Genomic DNA, 15,820 nt, shown 5'->3' on the forward strand with positions numbered 1-15,820 from the left:
TTTCTGTCTCTCTCTCTCTCTCTCTCTCTCTCTCTCTCTCTCTCTCTCTCTCTTTCTCTCTCTCTCTCTCTTTCTTTTGATGGAGTTTGGCTCTTGTTGCCCAGGCTGGAGTGCAATGGCACGATCTTGACTCACTGCAACCTCTGCCTCCTAGGTTCAAGCGATTCTCCTGCCTCAGCCTCCCAAGTAGCTGGAATTACAGACATGCGCCACCACGCCCTGCTAATTTTGTATTTTTAGTAGAGGCGGGGTTTCACCATATTGTCTAGGCTGGTCTCAAACTCCTGACCTCAGGTGATCCACCTGCCTCGGCCCTGCAAAGTGCTAGGATTACAGGTGTGAGCCACCACACCTGGCTCCCTGGTTATTTCTTTTAACCGTAGTACTAGTTGCCACAGGTAGAAGGGGATACTGTCTTTACACGATTGGTAGAAAAATCTATTCCCTGATCCTCCAAATCTATCCTTTGATATTCTAAAGAAATGTAGAAAATTCACTCTTTCTCCATCAGGATTAGTTTGCAAACTAATCATTCTGTAAATAAAGTCAAATAAGGCCAAGTGCAGTGGCTTATGCCTATAATCTCGGCACTTTGGGAGGCCCAAGAGAATCACCTGAGGTGAGGAGTTCGAGACCAGCCTGGCCAACATGGCGAAACCCCATCTCTCCTAAAAATACAAAAATTAGCTGGGGGTGGTGATGGACACCTGTAATCCCAGCTACTCAAGAGACTGAGGCAGGAGAATCGCTCGAACCCAGGGGGCTGAAGTTGCAGTGAGGAAAGATCACTCCACTGTACTCTAGCCTGGGCAACAGACCAAGATTCTGTCTTCAAAAATAAAATAAAAGTCAGATAATAGCTTTGTTCAGCTCTCTGGTTATAAGCATTAGGGCTTTCTCCACGAAAGCTGCAAAGGAGCATGAGTTCAAAGGGAAATCGAAACACACAGCTTTAATATTTACAAATGTTATCTCTCACTTCCTCTTGTTTAACACTTGTGCTTTTATTTAGGTTTTGTGTTTGTTGGTCCTATCTCTCTAAGTGAGTAAAATATTTGTTTTGTTGGCCATGGAGTTTCACAAACTGTTATATACAGAGTAAACTTGTACAAGAACATTACAAATAAAATCGCACAGCTACGTTAAGGCATAATTGACCCATCATAAACTGCACCTATTTGAAAAATATGATTGGATGAGTTTTGGCATAGGTTTACACCTGGAAAATCTTCACCGCAGTCATGATGATAAGTATATCCATCATGCTTAGAAGCTGAAAAAGCATCCTTCCCTCCCTGCTGTCTACCCCACACTTGGCCCAGGCAATCAATTGTCAGCTTCCTGTCACTATAAATCAGTTTGCATTTTCTAGAATTTTATTTATTTATTTTACTATTATTATTATTATTATTATTATTTTGAGATTGAGTCTTGCTCTGTGGCCAGGCTGGAGTACAGCAGCTCGATCTTGGCTCACTGCAACTTCTGTCTCCCAGCTTCAAGCGATTCTCTTGCTTCAGTCTCCCAAGTTGGAATTACAGGCACCCGCCACCATGCCCGACTAATTTTTGTATTTTTAGTAGAGACAGGGTTTCACGATGTTGGTCTTAATCTCTTGACCTTGTGATCTGCCCGCCTCGGCCTCCTAAAGCGCTGGGATTACAGGTGTGAGCCACCGCGCCCGGACTAGAATTGTATTTAAATGGAATCATTTGATAACTACTCTTTTTGGTTTGGCTTCTTTCACTCAGCAGAATTATTCATCCATGTTTTGTGTGTATTAATAGTTCATTCCTTATTGCTGGTAGTATGCCATTGTATGGATATACCTTAATTTGTTTATCCAGACTTCTTGTTCTTGGGCATTTGGGTTGGTTCCAGTTTGGGACCTATTACAGAGAGAGCTGCTATGGGCTGAGTGCAGTGGCTCCCGCGTGTAATCTCAGCACTTTTGGAGGTTGAGATGGGTGGATCACCTGAGGTCAGGGATTCGAGGCCAGCCTGCCCAACATGGCGAAAACCCATCTCTACTAAAAATACAAAAAGTTAGCCAGGCATTGTGGTGCTCACGTGTAATCCCACTACTTGGGAGGCTGAGGCATGAGAATCACTTGAACTTGGGAAGTGGAGGTGGCAGTGAGTGGAAATTGTAGCTCTGCACTCCAGCCTGGGCCACAGAGTGAGAGTCCATCAGAAAGAAAGAAAAAGAAAGAAGGAAGGAAAGAAAGAGAGAGAGAAAGAAAGAAGAAAAAGAAAGAAAGAAAGAAAGAAAGAAAGAAAGAAAGAAAGAAAGAAAGAAAGAAAGAAAGAAAGATGAAAGAAAGAAAGATAAAGAAAGAAAGAAAGAAAGAAAGAAAGAAGGGAGAGAAAGAAAGAAAGAAAGAGAGAAGGAAAGAAAGAAGCAAGCAAAAGAGAAGGAAAGAAAAGCAAGCAAGCTACTGTGAACATTGGTGTACACGTGGAGATAGTTTTCTCTTGGGTAATTACATGGGGGTGAAATAGCTGGGGTGTATGGGAAGTAGATTTGCAGATTTAGTAAATAAAAATATAAGGCATCCATTTAAACTTGAATTTCAGATAAATAAGAAGTAATGTTTTAGGATACATATATCCCATGCAATATTTAGAGCCTATATTGAAAAATTATTCACTAGCTGTCTAAAATTTAAATTTCACTGAGTGTTCATTATCTGACAGTACTAACTTGAGAAGTGTATACTTTTTAAGAAACTGCCAAACTGTTTTCCAAAGTAGTTGTGCCATTTTACATTTCCACCAACAGTAAATGAGAGTTCCAGTTATTTTAAGTCACTGCCAACGCTAGTCTCTTGAACTTTAGCTATGATAATGGATATGCAGTGGTATCTCAATGTGGTTTTAATTTTCATTGAATAATGATCAACATACTTTCAATGTACTTTTTTGCCATCCTTATGACTAGTTTGGTGAAGAGGCTGTTCAGTTTATTTGCATGCCCCAGCTCCCCACTTTTTTTGGATTGGATTGAGTTTTTGGACTTCTATTATTGAGCTTTAAGTGCTTTTTTTTTGTTTTTCTGGGGAAACAGAGTCTTGCTCTGTTGCCCTGGCTGGAGTGCAGTGGCACCACCTTGGCTCACTGCAGCAGCGCCATCTTGGCTCACTGGGAGACTCACCTTCGCCTCCCAGGTTCAAACAATTATCAGCTTCCAGAGTAGCTGGGATTACAGGCAGGTACCGCTATTCCCAGCTAATTTTTTTCTTTCTCTATCTTTCTTTCTTCTTCTTTTTTTTTTTTCTTTTTTTTGCATTTTTATCAGAGACCAGGTTTCATCGTATTGGCCAGGCTGGTCTCGAACTCCTGACCTCAGGTGATCTGCTTGCCTCAGCCTCCCAAAGTACTGGGATTATAGCCGTTAGCCACCATGCCCAGCCTGCTGTGTGTTTTTAACATAAAGGAACATTGGATTTTTTGAGGGGGAGAAATTCAAGCAAAAATAAAAAATAAAAAGGATCATTGGATTTTGTCAAATGCTTTATCTGCATCTATTGACATGAAGTTTTATCCTTTTTTAGTCTGTTAATATAATTAATTACAGAGATTGGTTTTAAATGTTAAACAATCTTTATTCCTGAGATAAACTACACTAGATCACAATGTATTCTCCTTTTTATTAATTGCTTGTTTCAATTTGCTAATATTTGGTTAATAATTTTTGTATCTTTTTTTTTTTTTGAGACAGAGTTTCGCTCTGTGTCCCAGGCTGGAATGGAGTAGCCCTGTCTCAGCTCATTGACTGCCACCTCTGCTGCCCGGGTTCAAGTGATTCTCCTGCCTCAGTCTCCCCAGTAGCGGGGATTACGGGCACCTGCCACCATGCCTGGATAATTTTTGTGTTTTTAGTAGAGACGGGGTTTCTCCATGCTGGCCAGGCTGGCCTCAAACTCCTGACCTCAGGCGATCCACCCACTTCGGCCTCCCAAAATGCTGGGATTACAAGCGTGAGCCACCATGCCCAGCCTTTTGTAACTATGTTTATGAGAAATATTAATTGGAGTTTTGTTTACTATTTTCGTAATATTTCATCTGACTTTGACATTAAGGTAGCATTGGCCTATAAAATCAGTTCAGAAGTATTTTTCTCTATTTTTCTGAAAGAGTTTGTGTACAGTTGGTATATTTTCCTGACATATTTGATAGATTCAGCTTGTGTACAGTTAGCATTATATTTTCCTGAAATGTTTGATAGATTCACTGCTGTAGCCATCTGGGCTTAGAATTTTCTTTTTAGGAAACGATTTTCATAGGTGTTAACTATGAATTCAATTTCCTTAAGAAGTGTAGGCTAGTCAAGCTATCTATTCTTTTTCCCTCGCCTGTGGAGACAGGGTCTCCCTATGTTGTCCAGGCGGTCCCTGGACTCCTGGGTTCAAGCAGTGTTCCCCCCCAGCCTGCCAAAGTGCTAGGATTAGAGGTGTGAGCCACCACACCTGGCCAAAGCTATCTATTCTTAACTACATATTTCAATACATTTTCCATTTTACCTAAGTTGTCAAAATTATTGGCATAAATTTTTCATAATATTCTCTTTTTTCTTTTTTTTGTTTCCAGTCTTTCTAAGGATCGATTCAGGTATGTATATTTTTTCTTTTTTGCTTTTCCATAATACTCTCTTATTACTCTTTTCCTTTTTTTTTTTTTTTTGAAATAGAGTCTTGCTCTGTCGCCAGGCTGGAGTGCAGTGGCGCGACTTCAGCTCACTGCAACCTCCGCGTCACAGGTTCAAGCGATTCTCCTGCCTCAGCCTCACGAGTAACTGGGACTACAGGTGTGTGCCACCACGCCCAGCTAATTTTTGTATTTTTAGTAGAGACGGGGTTTCACCACATTGGCCAGGATGGTCTGAATCTCTTTACCTCATAATCCACCTACCTTGGCCTCCCAAAATGCTGGGATTACAGGTGTGAGCCACCGCGCCCGGCCTCTTATTACTCTTTCAATGTCTGTGGGATGTGAAGTGATGGCTTTTTTTTAATTCTTGATATTGGAAAATTTGTGTCCTTTCTCTAGAGCTTTTAAAATCAATATTATTATTTTTTTCACAAATAACCAGTTCTTGATTTTCTTTATTTTTTTCTTGTTCCAATTTCACAAATTTCTTCTCTTTATTATATTTTCCTTCTGCTTTCTTCAACTTTAGCTTAATTTTTTTTTATGGTGGACATTATGTCATTGATTTGAGATCGAACTTATTTTCTTTTTTTCTTTTTTTGAGTCGGAGCTTCGCTCTTGTTACCCAGGCTGGAGTGCAATGGCGCGATCTCGGCTCACCGCAACCTCCGCCTCCTGGGTTCAGGCAATTCTCCTGCCTCAGCCTCCCGAGTAGCTGGGACTACAGGCATGTGCCACCATGCCCAGCTAATTTTTGTATTTTTAGTAGAGACGGGGTTTCACCATGTTGACCAGAATGGTCTCAATCTCTTGACCTCATGATCCACCCGCCTCAGCCTCCCAAAGTGCTGGAATTACAGGGGTGAGCCACCGCGCCCAGCCTCGATCTTATTTTCTTATAAACATTTAATGTTACAAAATCCTACAAATAATAGGTTGTTTTTTATTATCTTTCAGTTCAAAATATTTTATTTTTTTTTATTATTTTTCTTTTTAAACCCGGAGACAGTTCAAAATATTTTCTAATTTCCTTTGTGATTTATGATTTTGACCAGTGCATTTTTAGCAGCAGGTTATTTTTTAACTATTCTGGCTGTTTTATTTTTGTTGAATTTCAATTTATTTCCATTGTGGTCAGATAATATATGCCATAAGAGTTCCTTTGTGTGTGTGTGTGTGTGTGTGTGTGTGTGTGTGTGTGTGTGTGTGTATGAGACTGACTTTTGCTTTTGTTGCCCAGGCTGGAGTGCAGTGGCGAGATCTCGGCTCACTGCAACCTCCGCCTCCCAGGTTCAAACAATTCTGCCTCAGCCTCCCAAGTAGTTGGGCTTATAGGTGTGTACCTCCATGCCTGCTAATTTTTGTATTTTTAGTAGAGATAGGACTTCATCATGTTGGTCAGGCTGATCTCGAACTCCTGACCTCAGGTTATCACCCGTCTCAGCCTCCCAAAGTGCTGGGATTACAGGCGTGAGCCACTGCGCCTGGCCAGATTTCTATATTTTGAAACTGAATGAAACTTGTTTTTCAAGATATTGTCCATCTTGGTGAGCATTCCATGTGACCTTGAAAAGAAGAAAGTATATTTTGCAATTGTTGAGCATGATATTCTATAAGTGTTAATTAGGTTAAGGATGTCAGTAGTGTCTTTCAGATTTTCTGTAAACTTACCAATTTTTATTTATTTATTTATTTTTGAGATGGAGTCTCACTCTGTCGCCCAGGCTGGAGTGCAGTGGCACAATCTTGGCTCACTGCAACCTCCAGCTCCCAAGTTCAAGCGATTTTCCTGCCTCAGTCTCCTGAGTAGCTGGGATTACAGGCACATGCCAACATGCCTGGCGAATTTTTTGTATTTTTAGTAGAGATGGGGTTTCACTGTTAGCCAGGATGGTCTCGAACTCCTGACCTAGTGATCTGCCCACCTTGGCCTCCCAAAGAGCTGAGATTACAGTCATGAGCCACCATGCCCAGCCAATAATATGCTACTTTTAGAAAATTGCATTCATTGGCTCAGACTGCCATAACAAAATACTGCAGACTAGGTTTAAACAACAGAACTTTATTTGTTACACTTGTAGAGAATGGGAAGTCCAAAATCGAAGTGCTAGCAAGGTAAATTTTATCCTGAAGCATTTTTTCTTGGTTTCTAGGTGGCTGCCATCTTGCTGTGTACTTGCATGCCTTCTTCTTTATGTGTATGTGGGAAACAGAGCAAGCTCTCCAGCATCTCTCTTTTTTTTTTTTTTGAGATAGAGTTTCATTCTTGTTGCCCAGCCTGGAGTGCAATGGCGCCATCTTGGCTCACTGCAACCTCTGCCTCCCAGATTCAAGCGATTCTCCTGCCTGAGTCTCCTGAGTAACTAGGATTACAGGCATGTGCCACCATGCCTGGCTAATTTTTGTATTTTTAGTAGAGATGGGGTTTCACCAAGTTGGCCAGGCTGGTCTCGAACTTCTGACCTCAGGTGATCCGCCCACCTCGACCTCCCAAAGTGCTGGGATTACAGGCGTGAGCCACTGCACCCAGCCTCCAGCATCTCTTTATAAGGGCATTAATCCTATCACGAGGACTTGACCCTCATGAACTCATTAATCACTCCCAAAGGCCCTAGCTCCAGATGCTATCCCATTGGAAGTTAGGGATTCTACATTTGAGTTTTGGGAAGACACAAACATTCAGTCCATAACAAAAATACAGTAGTCCCTCTGTATCTGTGGGGATTGGTTCCAGGATTTCCCTCAAATCCTTGCATGCTCAAGTCCCTGATATAAAATGGTATAGTATTCACACACAATCTATGTACATCCTCCCATATACATGAAATCATCTCTAGGTTACTTACACTACTTAATCCAATGTAAATGCTGTGTAAATAGTTGTTACACTGTATTGCTTAGGAAATAATGATCAAAAAAAGTTTGTACACGTTTAATACAGTCACAATTTTTTTTTTTTTTTAAGAGATGGGGTTTCACCATATTGGTCAGGCTGGTCTTGAACTCCTAACCTTGTGATCTGCCTGCCTCGGCCTCCCAACGTGCTGGGATTACAGGCATGAGTCACCGTGCCCAGCCTAATTTTTTTTTTTTTTTTTTTTTTTGAGGCAGAGTCTTGCTCTGTTGCCCAGGCTGGAGTGCAATACCACCATCTTGGCTCATTGTAGCCTGTGCCTCCCAGGTTCAAGTGATTCTCCTGCCTCAGCCTCCTGAGTAGCTGGGATTATAGGCACGTACCACCACACCTGGCTAATTTCGTATTTTCAGTAGAGACAGAGTTTCACCATGTTGGCCAGGTTGGTCTTGAATTCCTAATCTCAAGGGATCCACCTGCCTCAGCCTCCCAAACTGCTAGGATTACAGATATGAGCCACTGCACCTGGTTTGCAATTTTTAAAAATAATATTTCTGACCCAAGGCTGGTTGAGTCCACAGATGAGGAACCCATGGATGTGGAAGGGATGATCGTACCGTTTATTTTCAAAGGCTTCTGTCTGGCTGTTTCTAATTGCAAAATCCAGGTAAGTCCATCGGGGCTGATCTTGGTTTCCAGCACTGTTTGTTGTCTGCTTTGTTCAACGCTGCAGTGGAGGTTTTGCCTCTCTGTTGGTTAATCCAACACAGTCTTCCTGACACTAGAGCTTTTGCACCCTTCAGAAATTGCTTTAGTTTCATCTCACTGAAGAAACACCAAGGCTCCTTCACTCTGTCTAAAGTCACAGTGAAAACCAAAGTGCAAAAGATTATATTGTGCACTAAATTTATTTGCCTTCAAAGATACTCAGGTTGTGGCTGACTGAATACCAATAAACATACACCAATTCAGAGGACGAGGGCCAATGTTAGTTTTTTGTTCTTTTTTTTAAATTTCTTGTATTTGGAGCTCAGCTGCCCACACGGGAGGGAATCATTCTCCTCAGTTCATGGCACAACATAACCATTGTGTACAAGACTCTGTTCTTGTTTTATGTTAGTATTTTTCCTTCCTCACACAGTACGTCTCACAACCCCTACCTCTGAGAACCTAAGTGGTCATGCTAATGCGTTTGACATGTGGTTTAGATGAGGGGTGCCTAACCAGGGCAGTTTGGCTCCCAGGAGACATTTGACAATGTCTGCAGGCACTTTTGGTTGTCACAACTGAGTGGGCGCTACTGGCATCAGGTAGAGAGAGGCCATAGATGTTGCTAAACGTCCTGCAATGCACACACAGCTTCTCACCAAAAAGAACTATCTGGTCCAAAATGTGAATAGCACCAAAATGGAGAAACGATTATTTGAAACCATGTGTGTATTCTGGTCCAGCTTAGTGGCTCACGTCTGTAATCCCAGCACTTTGGGAGGCCAGGGCAGGTGGATTGCAAGGTCAAAAGATCGAGACCATCCTGATCAATAATAGTGAAACCCCGTCTCTACTAAAAATACAAAAATTAGCTGGGTGTGGTGGCACATGCCTGTAGTCCCAGCTACTTGGGAGGCTGAGGCAGGAGAATCGATTGAACCTGGGAGGTGGAGGTTGCAGTGAGCCAAGAGCTGGCCACTGAATTCCAGCCTGGTGACAGAGCAAGACTCTGTCTCAAAAACAAACAAACAAACAAAGTGTATATTCTGAAAGAAAAAAGAATGTGTTTGTGTGTGTATATACACACAAATCTGTGTATATGCATATATGTGTACATTCACACATGTACATATATAGTATTAGGGTCTTTTTTTTGAAATGGAGTTTCAGTTTCACTCTGACACCCAGGCTGGAGTGCAGTGGCATGTCACCATGCCCAGCTAATTTTTTGTATTTTTAGGAGAGATGGGGTTTCACCATGTTGGCCAGGCTTGTCTTGAACTCCTGATCTCAGGAAATCCACTCGCCTCGACCTCCCAAAGTACTGGGATTACAGGCATGAGCCACCGTGCCTAGCCAAGGAGGTTGGTTTTTAACTTATATAACTAGTATTGAGGTATAGCTCCCATTCAGTTTCTTATTTTTTCCATTCATCAAAATATTTTTAACCTAATAGTTTATTTAATAGAGACGAGGTCTCACTGTGTTGTACAGGCTGGTCTCAAACTCCTGAGCTCAAGTGTCCTCTCACCTCAGCTTCCCACTAAGTGCTAGAATTACAGGAGTGAGCCAACAAGTCTGGCTATTTCTAACCTTTTCAACATATCTGTTGCTGTGCATAAATCTAGTTCCTAGTGGCCGGGCGCAGTGGCTCACGCTTGTAACCCCCGCACTTTGGGAGGCTGAGGTGGGCGGATTACCTGAGGTCAGGAGTTCAAGGCCAGCCTGGCCAACATGATGAAACCCCATCTTTACTAAAAATAAAAAAATTAGCCGGGTGTGGTGGCACACACCTGTAATCTCAGCTACTTGGGAGGCTGAGACGGGAGAATCGCTTGAACCCAGGAGGTGGAGGTTACAGTGAGCTGAGATGGTGCCATTGCACTCCAGACTGAGTGACAGAGGGAGACTTTGTTTCAAAAAAAAAAAAAAAAAAAATCTAGTCCTTAGCTTTCTGACTGGTGCATGGTTTTCTATGACATTCATCAAGCACATCTGTCCTCTGACTGATGGACACATCCAGGATCCAGGCTGCTCCCGCTTGCTCTCTCAAACAGTGCCATGAGCATCACCCTCCTTTATACATAGCCCCTATTGGACCTGCGCAGAGCTCGGGAAGCTCATACCTGGGATGGGCTTGCTGAGCCTTAAATGCTTAATCTCACTAAGTACTTTACTGTCATATTATTCACCTGTTTACTCTGCCATCTGTGCAGTGAGACTAGAGAATTTGTTTCCCCACATACTCAGAGTATTACCTGCATTTCTTTGGTTTTCTTCTTTTCTCCTGAGAGTCTTGCTCTGTTGCCGAGGCTGGAGTGCAGTGGTGTAATCTCAGCTTACTGCAACCTCTGCCTTCTGGTTTCAAGCGATTCTCTTGCCTCAGCCTCCCTAGTAGCTGAATTACAGTTGTGCTCCACCACGCCTGGCTAATTTTTGTATTGTTAGTGGAGCCAGGGTTTCAACATGTTGGTCGGGCTGGTCTCGAATTCCTGACCTCAAGTGATCCACCCACTTTTTTTTATAATATATTATGTAATATAATATATAATATATATTATTTGTATATGTTATATAATATAATAACCTTTCCAACATATCTGTTGCTGTGCATAAATCTTGTTCTTAGTGGCTGGATGCAGTGGCTCACACTTGTAATTAATACATATATATAATTATATATATTATCTATTATATTATAGATAATATATATTATATTATAGAGATTATATATTATATTATATATGTAGATAATATATATAATATAGATAATATATATAATATAACATCTATTATATATAATAGATAATATCTGTAATATAGATAATATATAATATATATTATCTATAACAAATAAACATTATATAATACATATTATATATAACAGATATACATTATATAATATATAACAGATATGTATATATTTTTTGATGGAGTTTCACTCTTGTCACCCAGGGTAGCATGCAATGGCACGATCTCAGCCCACTGCAACCTCTGCCTCTCGGGTTCAAGCGATTCTCCTGTCTCAGCCTCCTGAGTACCTGGAATTACAGGCACCTGCCACCATGCCCAGCTAATTTTTGTATTTTTAGTAGAGACAGGCTTTTAGAACCACATTGGCCAGGCTTGTCTTGAACTCCTGACCTTCAGTGATCTGCCCACCTCAGCCTTCCGAAGTGCCGGGATTATAGATGTGAGCCACCTCGCCTGGCCATGTTAACTGTATTTCTAACATTTAGGATGGGTGCGAAGTGGCATCTTTGTATTTTAATTTGTATTTCTTGGACTTCGAGTCAGGCTGAGCAGCTCTTCATCCACATTAAGTCATTAGGGTTTCTCCTTCCATAAATTGCCTGTTCCGTGCTTTGAAGATTTTTTCTAGGAGGTTCTGCCCGTTGTCGTGGTTGATTAACATGCATTCTTTGCACATTCTAGACATTGATGCTTTAAGTGTGGGACGTTGAAAATCTCACACTAAATGCACCAACTTTGTGCATCACCAACGGTGTTCTTTCTTGAGCAGAAATCTGTCATTTTTGAAGAAGAGAAATCTCTATTTTTGTATACTGTTTAAGAAATCTTTTGTTATTCAAAATGCGTAAAATCTTCTTATGTTTTCTATTGCTAGCTTTGTAGTTCTGCCTTTCACAGGTAAGTCCAATTCACTTGACATTATTATTTATTTGTTTGTTTACTTGTTTATTTATTTTGAGACAGTGTCTTGCTCTGTCACTCAGGCTGGAGATTAGTGGCATGATCTTGGCTCATTGCAGCCTCAATCTCCTGGGCTCAAGCGATCCTTCCACCTCAGCCTCCCGAGTAGCTAGTACCACAGACGTGCACCACCACACCCGGCTAATTTTTATATTTTTTGTAGAGATGGGATTTCACCATGTTGTCCAGGCTGGGCTCCCCCTCCTGCACTTAAGCAATCTGCTCTCCTCGACCTCCCAAAGTGCTAGGATTGCAGGCATGAGTCACTGTGCCTGGCCTAAATCTTGCATTCTTAAGCCCAACCGGCTTGTTATGCTTCTTTATCAGAGATCAAGTTTCCATACAGACCTGGTCTGCTCCTGGCTTTCTCAGCTTTTGCATTAAACTCTGTCTATTCCTGCGTTACCACCTCACTGTTTGTTTCTGGCTTTGTAGTATAACAACATTTGGTAGGTCAATTCTCCTTTTTCTTCTTTTCTCAAACTTTCCTTAGCTGTGCATGGACTTCTATTCTTCCACAGAAGCATTACACTCAGTGTGTCAGTTCCTCACAAACTCATAAAATTACCACTTTGATTGTAATACCATTGAATTTATATATTAATTCTGAGGAAAATTAATAGTTTGTATATTATTATTCTATTGAAGAACATGGCATACTGCTTTATATGTCTTCTTTCAGTACTTTAGTATAATTTTTATTATTTTATTTCTTTAAGGGTCTTAACTTCAAGAAGTAAACTTTTTTTTTTTTTAGACGAAATCTTCCTTTATCGCCCAGGCTGGAGTGCAGTGGTACAATCTTGGCAACTGCATCCTCCATCTCTCGGGTTCAAACACTTCTTCTGCCTCAGCCTCCCAAGGAGCTGGGACTACTGGCGTGTGCCACCACTCCTGGCTAATTTTTGTATTTTTAGTAGAGATGGGGTTTCACCATATTGGACAGGCTGGTCTCAAACTCCTGACCTCATGATCTGCCTGCCTCAGCTTCCCAAAGTGCTGGGATTATAGGTGTGAGCCACTGCACCTGGCCAAGAAGTAGACTTTTTAAATTTCCTTAAAAACGTCTAATGAGTTCATAGTTTGGTTAATTTCTAGACACTTTACAACTGTCTTGTTATTGTAAATGAAATCTTATTTACATTTAATATTACTATTTCATTTTCTAGTTAGTTATTGCTGTTGTAGGAAAACACTAATAATTTTTTTAATTGGCATTTTGTCTTGTGGCTTTGTTGGACACTTCATTGGGACTCCAAATGATCTACAGCTTGACATCTCCCTCTACCAGGGAGCAGAAAGAAGGAAAGAAAGAAAGCCTACCAGAGTACCAGTTCCCTAGATCCCAAAAGCTTGGAAATGCTTAAGCAGTAAGTGAATTTGAGGATCACTCTCAGACTTGTCACAATGAAGTCATTAAGAATGACGAGAAGGAGGTTCAAACCATGAGTTATGAACCCAAATGCCTGCATAGAGGAATAAATGGACTAGGTGTAAATCAACAGGGAGTGGGGACTGTGGCAAATTGGAAAGGACTGACTCTAACTAAAAGGGGCAGACCTAGTCAGCCTCAGCTAATTCTTGCTATGCAGCAATGAAAACTCAATTTTTTCACATCGTTAGAGGTGTTAGGAGACGCCCCAAATCCTTGATTTTACAATGTTAGCAATTAATCGATTTTTTTTTCTTGAGATGGAGTCTTGCTCTGTCACCCATGCTGGAGTTCAGTGGCATGATCTTAGCTCACTGCAACCTCCGCCTACTGGGTTCAAGTGATTCTTTTGCCTCAGCCTCCTGAGTAGATGGGATTACAGGTGCCTGTCACCATGCTCAGATTTTTTTTTTTTTTTTTTTTTTTAGTAGAGATGGGGTTTTCCACGTTAATTAGGCTGGTCTCGAACTCCTGACCTCAGGTGATCTGTCCACTTTGGCCTCCCAAAGTGCTAAGATTACAGGCATGAGCCACTGCACCCAGCCAAAAAATTTAAAAATATTGAGTGGGCCTAAAAAATTATATCTTTGGGTTGGATTTGTTTCAGCCTACTGGTCTGCAACCTATTGTCTAAGAATGTCCCAAGTGGGGGGGACAATAGGGAAGTAACTGAATGTCACCTCTGTACCCTACACTCTGTTAACCCAAAATATCTGATGCAGGTCTCCATCCATTTAGGAAGTTTATTTTGCCAAAGTCAAGGAGGTGCGCCCGTGACCCAGTCTCAGAAAGTCATGATAACATGTGCCCAAACATTTTAGGGCAACATGAGACATCAATCCATATATGTAAGATGAACACTGGTTCAGTCGGAAAAGCAGGATAACTCGAAGCGGGGAGGAGTCTTCCAGGTCATAGACAGGCGAAAGACAAACTGTTGCATTGTTTTGTTTTTCTGTTTTTTTTTTTCTGTTTTTTTTTTTTTTTTTTTTTTGTTGTTGTTGTTTTGTTTTTGAGATGCAGTCTCACACTGTCGCCTGGGCTGGGGCTCGATCTCGGCTCACTGCAACCACCACCTCCCAGGTTCGCGAGATTCTCCTGCCTCAGCCTCCTGAGTAGCTGGGATTACAGGTGCACACCACCATGCCCGGCTAATTTTTTTGTATTTTTAGTAGAGACAGGGTTTCACTGTGTTGGCCAGACTGGTCTTGAACTCCTGACCTCGTGATTCCCCTGCCCCAGCCTCCCAAAGTGCTGGGATTACAGACATGAGCCACCGTGCCAGGCCAACTGTTGTGTTTTTTTGAGTTTCTGATTAGCTTTTCCAAAGGAGGAGATCAGATATGCATTTATCTCAGTGAGCAGAGGGGTGACTTTGAGTAAAAAAGGAGGCAGGTTTGCTCTAAGCAGTTCCCAGCTTGACTTTTCCTGCTTAGTGATTTTGGGAGTCCCAAGATTTACTTTTCTTTCACACCTCCTATTTTCTTTTTCCTTCCCTCCTACCCCATGTTGCCTTTATTTTGCAGGGTTCTATTCCAGCCAGCTTGGACACTAGGTTTATGGAAATTGTATTTAGAATTTAAGGAGAGAAGAGGAAGTTTGGGGCTTGAGGTGTGTACTGGACCCAGATCATACATTCTTGAGAAATCCCCAGAGAACAGAAGTGTAAGGTGGGACGTGCATTGACAATGAGCTTACCAGCTTCACCTGAACCCAGGTTTGATCTCAGAACTGTGCCAGCATTTCCCAACCTCACTTGGAGCTGAGCAGACCAGGATGGATCCCATGAATGAGTCCATATTCTGGACAGGAAGCAGCCTCCCATGGTGTGAGGTCTGTCGGTGGTAGGGGCTGACTTGTGTCCTGCCACTAAATTCACATGTTAAAGTTCCAACCCCAAGTACCTCAGAATGTGGCAGTATTTGAAGACAGGGCCTTTTCAGAGTTGAGTCAATTGGCCGGGCATGGTGGCTCACACCGGTAATCCCAGCACTCTGGGAGGCTGACACGGGTGGATCACCTGAGGTCAGGAGTTCAAGACCAGCCTGGCCAACATGACAAAACTCCATCTCTACTAAAAATACAAAAATTAGTTGGGTGTGGTGGTACATGCCTATAATCCTAGCTATTTGGGAGGCTGAGGTAGGAGAACAGCTTGAACCCAGGAGTGGGAGACTGTAGTGAGCTGAGATCTTGCCACTGCACTCCAGCCTGGGAGACAGTGTAAGACTCCATCTAAAAAAAGAAAAAAGAGTTAATTAAGATAAAATTTGGTCATATGTGTGGATGTTTTTTTTTTTTTTTTCGAGATAGCCTCACTCTGTCACCTAGGCTGGAGTGCAGTGGTGCGATCTCAGCTCATTGCAACCTCCACCTCCCAGGTTCAAGCGATTCTTGTGCCTCAGCCTCCCGAGTAGCTGGGATTACTGGTGCGTGCCACCACGCCTGGCTAATTTTTGTAT

At 41.9% G+C, this 15,820-nt stretch overlaps 1 long non-coding RNA gene across 1 annotated transcript in view; it reads right to left on the minus strand.

The window, feature by feature from the left end:
- Window positions 1–14,278, minus strand: part of LOC116547738 — a 17,394-nt gene extending 3,116 nt beyond the window's left edge. The window contains exons 1-2 of the long non-coding RNA XR_004267158.1: window positions 14,173–14,278; window positions 8,287–8,291 (exon numbers count right to left, since the gene is read on the minus strand). This is a non-coding gene — a long non-coding RNA (uncharacterized LOC116547738). The remainder of the gene's footprint in view (window positions 1–8,286; window positions 8,292–14,172) is intronic.
- Between the last annotated feature and the right edge of the window lie 1,542 nt (window positions 14,279–15,820).

Source organism: Sapajus apella, unplaced genomic scaffold (assembly GCF_009761245.1).
Source record: "Sapajus apella isolate SASKATOON/1434 unplaced genomic scaffold, GSC_monkey_1.0 scaffold5, whole genome shotgun sequence".
Taxonomy (NCBI): domain Eukaryota; kingdom Metazoa; phylum Chordata; class Mammalia; order Primates; family Cebidae; genus Sapajus; species Sapajus apella.